Source organism: Cryptomeria japonica, chromosome 6 (assembly GCF_030272615.1).
Source record: "Cryptomeria japonica chromosome 6, Sugi_1.0, whole genome shotgun sequence".
Taxonomy (NCBI): Eukaryota; Viridiplantae; Streptophyta; class Pinopsida; order Cupressales; family Cupressaceae; genus Cryptomeria; species Cryptomeria japonica.
The window spans coordinates 401,201,283-401,212,857 of NC_081410.1; positions in this window are offsets into that span (position 1 = coordinate 401,201,283).

Sequence of the window (11,575 nt, forward strand, 5' to 3'; positions counted from 1 at the left end):
ACCTGTCCATAACCTAGACCTATCTGCCGGTAAAGGCAAATCTGGCAACTCGATTAGACCAATAAGAAAAACATGAAATCCAAACTTCCAATCCATGTCTTTGACATAACCAAATGATCTCCAAATGATAACAAATCATCATTGCTACCAGTGAACAATATAACCTGCTGGTGAACACATACTGGTGACTGTGCATAAGCCGCTAACCATACCGGTAAACATAATGTAAACCTCCAAGAAGACAAGTTTTGAGGTCAATGAAAAAACCAATGAAACACATGAAGAAGTCATCCATAATACCAACAATATCACCCTTTGGCATTGATGGCAACACTAGATGGAAAAACATCTCAGTTCCAAAAACAGAATGCCAAAACCAGTAAACCAATCAATCTCCCAAAGATATATCAATACAAAGTTTTTTATAGAACCAAAACCAAAAATACATATATCCAAAGAGTATATCTCTCCCTCAATGAATAATCTCTCCCCCAAGGAATAATGTTTTTCCACAGATATCTCTCCCCCTTTGACATCAAAATGCCAAAGTAGTTAAGAATTCAAAACATAACATTCTACCAACTACTCCCCCTGAGAAGAAGCTCTCCTTCATCAAAGCCAGAAAAATATTTTTTTGTTAGTTCCTGCTGGTTTGATGCCAATCTTCAACATCTAAGTCTCTGTCGGTGGGGAAACTACCCCAAGCTGCTCTCTCAGATATTCCAATGTTTCCTTAGGCAAAGGCTTTGTAAAGATATCTGCAATTTGCTCTTTAGCAAGCTCTTGATTCGATCGAACGGGCACTGCACATAAACCAATTTCACTTTATTTGCTTCAACATACTCTTTCAAAAAATTATACTTAATAGAAACATACTTTGTCTTAGAGTGAAATACCAGATTCTTTGATATATCAATTGCTGCTGAATTATCACAATAAATGATTATTGGTTCTTTGCATTTTACCTTTATATTCTTCAACATTTGTTTAATCCATAATACCTTAGTACAACAAGTTGTTGCTGCAGCATATTCTGATTCTGCTATTGATAATAATGTACAAGTCTTCTTCTTGCTGATCCATGAAATCAATCTGCTGCCAAGAAAGAATGCACCGCCAGTGGTACTCTTTCTATCATCTACATCTCCTGCCCAATTTGCATCAGTGTATGCACATAAATCAAAAATTTTATCTTTAGGATAACATAAACCAAGACTTGTTGTGCCTTGTAGGTACCGGAAAATCCTTTTAACTGCTGATTTATGTTTTTCTTTAGGATTTCTTTGAAATCTTGAAATAATATATATTGCATTCATTATATCAGGTCTTGTTTGTGTCAAATATAGTAAACCTCCAATCATAGATTTGTACCTTGTTGGATTAATAGGAGTTGAATCATCCTTCAATGTGAATTTATCAGTTGTAGTCATAGGAGTACTTACTAATTTGGAATGTTCCATACCAAATTTCTTCAAAAGTTCCTTCAAGTACTTTGTTTGACATATGAATATACCTTTATCTGTTTGTGAAATTTGTAAACCTAGAAATTTTTTTATCTCTCCAATCATAGACATTTCAAATTCTTTTTGCATTTGATTAGAAAAGTCCTTACATAATCCATCTACAAAGACTTCAATAACCAAAATATTATCATTGGTAACTTTGTAATACAAATTGCTGTTAGCATTACCTTTTGTGTAACCAAGCTGATATTTATCCAATCTAGCATACCAAGCTCTGGGAGCTTGCTTTAATCCATATAAAGATTTCCTTAACCTACAAACCATATCCTTATCATCTATCAAATAAAATCCATTAGGATGTTCAATGTAAACTTCCTCCTCAAGATCTCCATTCAAAAATGCACATTTTACATCCATCAGATAAACTTTATAGTTCTTATAAGCTACAAATGCAAGAAATAGTCTAACTGCCTCAATTCTAGCTACTGGTGCAAAGGTTTCATTATAATCAATTCCTTCTTTATGTGAATAACCTTTACAAACTAATCTTGCTTTGTTCCTGATTACTTCTCCATCTTAATTAAGTTTATTCCTAAATACCCATTTAGTTCCAATTACATTTTTGTCTTTAGGCCGGGGAACTAATGTCCAAGTGTTGTTCTTTTCAATTTGTTCTAATTCATCTTCCATTGCTCTTATCCAATGTTCATCTTTACATGCTTCAATAACAAATGTTGTTTCAACTTGAGAAATTAAAAATACCACTTCATTTGCCAATCTTCCTCTAGTCATAACACCTTGATTTTGTTGTCATATGATGAAGCGGTGATAATGCATGTTGTCATTGATGTCAATAAGTGCTCAAGCAGGTGAATCGGTATGAACCGATATGAATATCAGAAATGGTTATGGTCAACCGGGATGGAGTGGACCGGTGTCGGGGTTCACTAAGTGTGACTACCGATTGGTAGTCTTAGTTTAGCTCTAGGGTTACTGGTTTGGCTTGTGCGGTGCAACCGATGATGTTTTGTGACCAGTTAGGTAAGGAATAAGGATAAGGATCGATATTCCATGTCATTTGTGTGCACGTGAAGGATTTATTTGTGGTTCTTGCATGTTAAGATTGAATGCATTAAATGCCTACTTCGAGAATGAGCATTTTTTCTTAGCGGTGTATGAAGAGCGCGTGATGGGTTATTGATTTTCAGATGCGGTGAAGATTGGATGATGTACAATGTCTTGAGATATGTTTTAGATCATTTCACTCTATGTAATGTGTTTGGACGGTCAGGATTAGACCGCTTGTAAGTGTAAACTTGAAATATTTAGGGTTTAGGGTTTATGCTACTGACCTAGTTGTTGTCTATAAGGTCGATGAGTTTTGTTATTGCAGTAGTTGGCAAAAGTTGTATTTTGTGTCCGTGTGTTGGAAATTTGATACTTGTCGAACCAGAGTGAGGAATCTGTAGAGTGTGATTGCAAAAGAGAGGAACTGAAAAGGATCCGCCTTAGCAAGAAGTGTTGTTATTAGATCGGTGTTTTACCTGATGTCTTCTAACCATTTCAACAGAAGGTAAATCCCTTGACCGGGTAGCTTTAACAGGCTTTGTTGTAAATCCTCTAACCAGGTGGCTCAAGGTTACTGAGTTATTTAAATCCTCTAGCGAGGTAACTCCTAATAGGGTTTCAACCTTTAACAAGGTATATAGCCATCCCTTAACCGGGTGATCCCTAACAGGATTGGTTCCTAATAGGACCTTTATTGTAAAGTCTTTAACCGGACTAGACTCCTAATAGAGTGAACTTCAAAAGAGTTCACAAATAGCTTGTGGGTATTCATTCAACACCGTGGTTTTTCCCATTTGGGTTTCCACGTGAAAAATCTGTGTGTTATGGGTTGTGAGATTTTCATGTGATGATTGTGTGGTTTTGATTAATTTAGATATGTATGCATTGTTAAATGGTTTTGGTATTATTGGTACAACTCATGCATGATTATATCAGTGAAGTATTTATCAAGGTTTGAGATCTATTGAATTTTATCTGAAGTATTTTTGTTTAACCAATATAGATATGGTCAAGTTCAGTGGTGAAGACAATTGGCCAGCTATGTTTTGATATGACAAAGTGTTGAAGCAATTTTTTTGTGTTTACTGATTCACCTCCCCCCTCTCAGTACTGGTTAGGACCTTTGTAGTTCATCATTATTCATCAATTGGTATCAGAGCACATCCAGGTCCTCGGTGATATAAGCTTAACCGGTTGAGGCAAAAGATCCCATTTAAATGATGAAGAGGGAAGGTCCTAAGTTCAACAGGGACAACTTTATAATATGGAAGGACAGGATGAAGATATATATCAAGAGTTTGGGTGCACAACACTGGAACTATGTTGAGAATGCCTATGTAATCCCCTTTGGCACTCAAATTGATGATCAGAAAAGAGAGATACAAGAAAATGGGCAAGTCATGGAAGCCCTTATTAGCAACTTGTCCAATGTAGAGTTCATTGATGTACAAGATAAGGACAATCTGAAATAAGTATGGGACAAACTGGAATCCATTTATGGAGGTGATGAACATGTCAAGCAGGCTAAGAAATAAAGCCGTAGAGGAAAGTTTGAAGATATGAGGATGGTTGAAGGAGAGACCATTCAACAGTATGGCATAAGAATCAAGATAGTGGTTGGAGAGATCAAGAGCACTGGTGGAACAATTGATGATGCCACTGTTCTCAGTAAAGTTCAGAGATCACTTTTACCGATCTATGCAATCAGGGTTGCCGCTATTTAGGAGATAAGGTCTATTGACAAAACCAAGGTATCTTTAGACTCTATTATTGCAAAGTTGACTGCATATGAATTGAATGGCTATGATGGTAGTGTTCAGAAGACCGAGTCATCCTGTAGAGCGTCTACTTCCTCCGCACTGACCAGGAAAGGAAAAGAGGTCAGTACCAGTTATGAATCTAGGCCAAGCAGAGATATGGACGATGAGGAGATTATGATGGAGTTTGAAGCTCTTCTTGCCTAGAGACTTCCAAAAGGCACCGAAAAATACAGAGGTAAGCTTCCTCTGAAGTGTTTTTCTTGCAATAAGATAGGACATATAGTTGTTAACTGTCCTAACAATGACAACAAAGATAAACTGGAGAGGTTTAAGAAGTATAAAGGAGTAGGTAGGAGAAATTGTCTTGTTGCAGTGGATGGAGGTGTTACTGATGAGGAATCTGAGGATGAAGATAATGAGGACATAGTGTTTGCGGCTACTAAGGAAGAGTTGTCTGACCAGAAAGCCCTTGTCTCACATATTGACAACTCGAATGACTAATAAATAAATGCGAGAAAGGACTAACAAGATAGGATAGAGTGACAGAGTCACAGGATAAAGAAGACTTACTCGAGAGACTAGGGCTAGGGTAGTTTATAAGATAGACTATGAGGGGAAACATCCTCATTGTCATCTAGACACCTAAGAGATTAGAGTGCAGAGAAAGTAGAGAGCAGTCAACAACGATGGCATTGGTACACATATTCGATCGCGTTCACCGATATCAGAGACTAGCAGATGCAGGAGAGCCGGTAAGTACCACAAAACCTCCTTGTACTTTATTGCATTAATTGTTGTCATAAATGCATGTCAGGTAGGGTAATAAATGCGCATTAGGTAGGTCTAGAAAAATGTCAAGCAGGGGGGGAAATGTTAAGGTGCATCTGTGTTGGTGTCAGGCACGTCTGGGTAGGCTAGGCGTGTCTGTGTTTGTGCCAAGCACATCTATAATTTCAGTAGCGTCTATGTTCAGTGCAAGTGCGTCTATGTATTTTAGGCATGTTTATGCAGGACAGGCATGTTTGTGAAGTATGTAAGCGCATTTGCATCATGAATGCACGTTTATGTCTTCAAGGTCGAATCAATAGTTCTGTGATAAACATACGATGTCGATTGGATAAGCTGCTGAAAGGATACACTCAAGCAGGTCCTCTAGGGAAGACTAGGGTAGCAGATAGGGCTAGGATTGACAATTCTGTGATAGAACATATGTTGCCAATCAGGAAACTACTCAAGAGGATACACTCAAGAAGAGGCCCTAGGATAGGATAGATCGAGGCACTTTGTGATGAACATGGAGTACCATAAAAATTGACAATTCTGTGATAGAACATACGTTGCCAATTGGATTAGGCTGAAATTGACAATTCTGTGATAGAACATACGTTGGCAATTGGATAAGCTACTCAAGAGGATACACTCAAGTAGGTTCCCTAAAGAGATAGGATAAAAGAAGCACTTTGTGATGAACACGGAGTACCACAAGGATAGAGTGTCATATGATAGATATAAGCACTAGGATAAAAAGTAGCACTTTGTGATGAACAGGGAATGCCACTAGGATTGACACAGTTGAATCACTTGACTGTAGGAGGACCTACCTATGTTGGAGTCACGAGAGAGATTCCCATCAACTCAGAGTTTATGAGTAGAGCTGACATTCAAGGATAGAGCAATAGTTCAAGCTATGGGCTTGCGATACATTATGTATGTGCTTGAGTTTCGGGCGAACATGGGACTGCTGACTACATTAGCTGAGAGATGGCACTTAGAGATGTACATTTCATTTGTCAATGAGTGAGATGATAGTCACCTTAGAGGATGTATATAGGATACTGGAGATACTAATCGATGGGGACTTGGTTCCTTACGATCGAGATGGAGATAGGGATGCACTGAGACGAGTGTTTCTGTATCCAGGACTAGAGATGAGGGTTGGACATGTGGCTTGGGATACCATGACACAAACAGGATTGGCACTATTGACGGTACTGGCAGGAGTGATCGGTGGATTCCTCTGTCCGGATAGGGTGACACAAGGGTTGGCTATGGGATGGGGGAGGACTCTGGGGACATTGGTGATAGGGCACACTAGGTTTGCATGGGGATCGTTTCTGCTGGCACACTTGTACTATGAACTGCATCAGTTGGTGTATCATGGATCAACAAGATTGGGATGTGGAGTGACACTGTTGCAGGTGTGGGCATATGAGCAGCTTCATGTTACATGACCGATACACTTTAGAGGCAGGGGACATGGGTGTAGTTATGTGCATTTATATGCTATGATTACGTCACAACCACAAATTGGGAGACTGGATTATTGGCACATGGTTAATGATGAGATAGATAGTGTGGTATTGAAGCCGTACTTAGACTATGAGAAGTGCGGGGATGACATAATGGAGCTGCCATATGTATTCAGGAGCAGGTATCTGATAGGTCGAACACCATATGTGATTGAGAGGCAGTTGATAGACAGGGTGTGTAGGCAATTTGGTAGGATACAATGGATGCCACGGGGTTCAGGGATGTATGCATGGACAGTGAGTGATCAGGTGCATTTAGGGCCATTTCTTTCTTATGATCAGGTTGTGACACAGATGGTAGAGATGGTTCCCATGCCTTGGGATATATGGGAAGATGTCAAGGATATAGGGATGGATGCAGAGTACACTGCATATTGGGGAGAGCATCCATTTCCATGACTGACGGACCCAGGAGAGCCGATAGAGGGAGATGGTGGAGGTGATGGAGATCATAGTGGGGATGGCAGTGGTAGAGGTTGATGACGGAGGTAGGGCACAATGGCAGAGAGGAGAGTGACTCTGAGGAGAGAGGGTGGAGAGGAGAGATAGGCTCAACAGGCTCATGTAGTGAGGGGTAGAGGTGGATTGTCGTTACAGGTGCCAGCAAGATAGGTTCCCAGACAGGTACAGGTTCCTAGAAGGGTACAGGGATGAGGACAGGGATAGGAGTAGCCACAGGAGCAACCACAGGGATAGGGTGAGGGGAGAGAGGAGGAGGATGAGATACTATCCTTGAGGGAGATCTACCAGGGACAAGCAGATGAGATCCAGGATCTGAAGAGGGATATGGCTAGGCTCAAGAGACAACTGAGGGACACTAAGCGGGAGAGGGATCAGGCTATTCAATGCTATACAGAGGCTGAGACAATAGTGAGGGTAGGGAGGTAGGCAACAGAGGACACAGGGGCTGGGTATGCCTATGTTCTATGGGTAGGGGAGGAGATAGCCTACAAGAGAGACTAGTACTATGGAGTGGTGCCACCAGGTCAGCGGGCGAGGAGCTTTCGGAGACCATCGCGAAATGTGACGACCACTAAAGGGAGAGACAAGAGACAAGCGTCTAGTGGTGGGTTCATGGGTCCTCCACCATAACCTAATAGAGGGGGCAAGAGAGATGATCCTGGGGCAGGTCCTTCTAGGGCTCAGACTTTGTCAAGGCTAGTTAGCTCTGAGGCAAGGAGTTCATCATAGCCTTGGAGGGCTCCCTATGTATCAGTTTTGTACCATTTTGTATGATGACACCTTCGGGTGATTGTAGCCATATGATTTTGACATCATTGTATCATGACACTTATGATTTCGATATATATATATGAGATTATTCATCCTTGCGGTAGCTATATGCATGTGTACCTATGTGATGGATGTTTCTATGTGATGTATGTTTATATGTGATGCTTATGATATGGATGCAAATATGTACATGATGAAATGCAATATTTTTGTTCTTTTATGTTTTATATGTTATGCATGGGAAATGCAGATGAATATGATAATGCAAATAACTATTTACATGATGAGAATGTAAAATGTGCTAACCTGTGTTGTGTGTAGGATGTGATGCAATTTAGATATCTATATGTATGTATGAAATGCTTAATATGTGGTAATGCAGGTGCAAACTACATGAAATGTAGATATTTTTGGCGTGTCATTATACCCCATCATGTGATAGCAATCTACACAGACTCAGGAAGGACGATGGAGGTCAATCAAGAAAGGGGATGGAAGATAGAAGATATGGAAGTGAAAGAGATCTTGTGCTTTATCATCATTGAGCTTTATTATGGCAAATAGGTTATGACAATCCAGGCATATGTTCGACCCAAAAAGTCATTGTACCTATTTGCATGGAGATCAAACAGTTGCAAACAAAGAATGTTGCAGTTCATACTAGACTCACAATGTCCTCATATCCTTGGACAAGTCATAGCATTACTAAGAGACAATCCACAGACAACAAAATAAAAATAGGTGACAATACCCCATGCTCGCTTTTCTAGTCAAAGACATCCTAGAGATAAAATCTCTAGTCAAAGACATCCCGGAAAAGCTAAAAGAGATGCCACGAAAAGATAAAATCAAAAGAAAACCAAGACTCGACACCAACATCCACTGTATTCCTCAAGTTTAGTGTCTCTTGTCACTTGTATAAGTCAATTTGATTGTGGTCACAATGTTTACTTTCACAAAAGGATAGATAGCACTAAACCATAATGGTGTCTGAGTCTATTGAAAGATTTTATTTGTTGAAGCCCATTGCTACTTGTGTCTCATCTGAAACTAACTGAATCCATGAAACTGATACTTTATTGTGGATCGGCGATGCAAATGTTGCTTTATTGTGGATTGCGCATGAATAGACTGAAGAAAATTGGAAGAAACTATACTCCTCAAAACATGTGATTCTCTCAGTTCCACACCCATCACTAGACATAGGATTTGCCTTAGCCACAGATAGGAGCTTACTTATTATGGATGGAAAGAGGTGAAAAGGAGGGATTATTATGAATGGCTAACCAATATTAGGTAGATCAATAATAAGCCATGATGGGAATGGATAACTTTATTATGGATGGATAGGTTGTGAGTGTGTGCAAAGTGAAAGGATGAGATTGAATCCTGAAGGAGGGAGAAGCAATGTCTCTACGCATGGCGCAGGTGACCCGGTTTTCACCATGGTACTTTCCCAGGGCGCCACCGAAGTGGTTTTTACCATTGGACGGATTTATTTCTCTTTAATTTTATTTTTTTTCAATTTTTTTGTGTCACAAGGTGCCTGTTTTCCAGGTTTTCACTAGGTAACGATTTTTTATTTTTATGATATTTTTGTATTTTTTTTTTTTTTTTTTTTGAATTAGGATAATCTGAAGAGCTATGTGTAAAACCTGTGAAGGTGTATGTTGTTGATAGGATCCTCCAAAGGTTCACCCTGTGGGGTTGAGAGCTAATATGCACCAGATCCATAGGCTACTGTAATGATGTAAGGACCAAGCCAATTTGGTTCAAACTTGCCCTTCTTCTCTTTGTCTTGCTGATTTTTAGGATTTTCTTTGAGAACTAAGTCACCTACCTCAAATGTATGAGGATTTACCTTATGATTATAGTTGTGTCATTCCTTGACTGTATGATAGGTAGCTTGAGTGACTGTCTTCCTTGATAAAGGAACTGAGATAGAATTACTAGCATGTGGACTACATAGGCCCATATGCATGTCACCTAAAGAAGTTTGGGCATCCTTGACAACAAATTCTCTCGAGGAAGCTCCATTAAAGGTCCATGATGTATTGCCAAAAGAAGATGGATGTGTGGAACAAGTGGATGAGTTAAGAAGGCTTATGATTGTGAAAAGAAGTGAAAGTAAGATAGCATGATAGAGACTTAGGATCAACAAGTATGCTTTTTGACTTGAAATTTTAGAAATTTTGCCCCCAGTTATTTTAGTATTAGGGGAGATCAAGTCTCATTATTTTTCTTTCATAGGATTTTTATCCTTGACCTTGATTTTTGCAGAGTCCAATAGCTTTTGATTTGGACTAAAGGACTTCTCTTTATTTTCAACTTTTAGATTTTTCTTTTCAAAGCTTGATTTGTGATCCCCAATGAGTAAGGGCTTTTGTAATTCCTATTGATCCAAGTCTAGGAGAGGAGTGAAAATATAATGATGGATGAAATGGTAAATCTATGTGAGTTCTCAAGAGGGTTGATGATACACTCAATAGATTCTTCACTAGAACCACTCTTAGGACTATTGATATCAAGAGCTACGTGCACCACTAGAGAAGATTTGCATTCAGACTTGGTAGCCACAACACTAGGTGGTTCACACCCAATTCTTTGATATTGCAAATTGTTGATAGATTGTTCTTGTCGACTAAATGTGTTAGGAGATAGTGGGATTTGATCAACATGAAAGATATACTCACCACATCCCATACCTTTAATCTTGAACCTTTCTTTGATATCTGCTTATTTTGATGTAGAAGCTTTCAAGGATTCTGGATCACCATATGCCGATGAAGGAACAACCTCTCGATTGACTGGAATTGTTATTTCTGATATAGGTCACAATTGTTGCAATATTAGAATGGGTTTGGATCAGCTTTGACAGTCACTTCAACTCCATTGTGTGGGAACTTGATACATTGATGATATGTTGAGGGAACAACTCTCATTTCATGGATCCATGGACGTGCTAGCAATATGTTGTATGTGAGATCGAGGTCTAGGACTTGACAAACTACATCCTTCGTAACTGGCCCCACTTTGAGAGGTAAGGTGATTGTGCCTTTGGATGAACACTCTTCGTCATCATATGCCTTAATGGTGATTGCATGTGTAAAATTTAAAACTTTTTTAAAATATCCCAATTGTTTAATAGTGCTCAATGTACAAATGTTCAAACCTACTCCTCCATCTATCAGGACTCATTTTATTCAGTGTTTGTGTAGGAAGGCTTCAATGTGTAAAGGTGCATTATGTGGTTGGCTTACAAATGCGTTGTTAGCTTCAGTGAATGTAAGGGAGTGTGGAATGGAAAGGTATCCCACCATGGCTTGAAACTGGTCCACATTCAGATCAGTGGGGACAGATGTTTCTCTCAAAGTTTTATTAAGGATGGCTTTATGTGTGAGGGATATGCGTAAAAGCTCAAGGATGGAGATAAGCACGGTTGTTCTCCCTAATTGTTCTACTAGATCGTACTCAGGTTTGGTTGTTGAGGAAGCATGGTTTTTAGCTGGAGCACCTTGCAATGTGACTTTACCTTGATGAGTTGTGACATTACATTCAAAGGTAGATTCAAAACAAGGTCCAATACCTTTTAGGACAACTTTGGGTCTTTGGGTGGAATTTTCAGGCGTTTTGTCCTTTATGATAATGGTAGAGACATAATTGTCCATTGAAATGTGATTGACAATTGAAACATAGTTATAGGATGCTCTGGTATAGTTGGTATGCTCATCTGTAGCTTTGG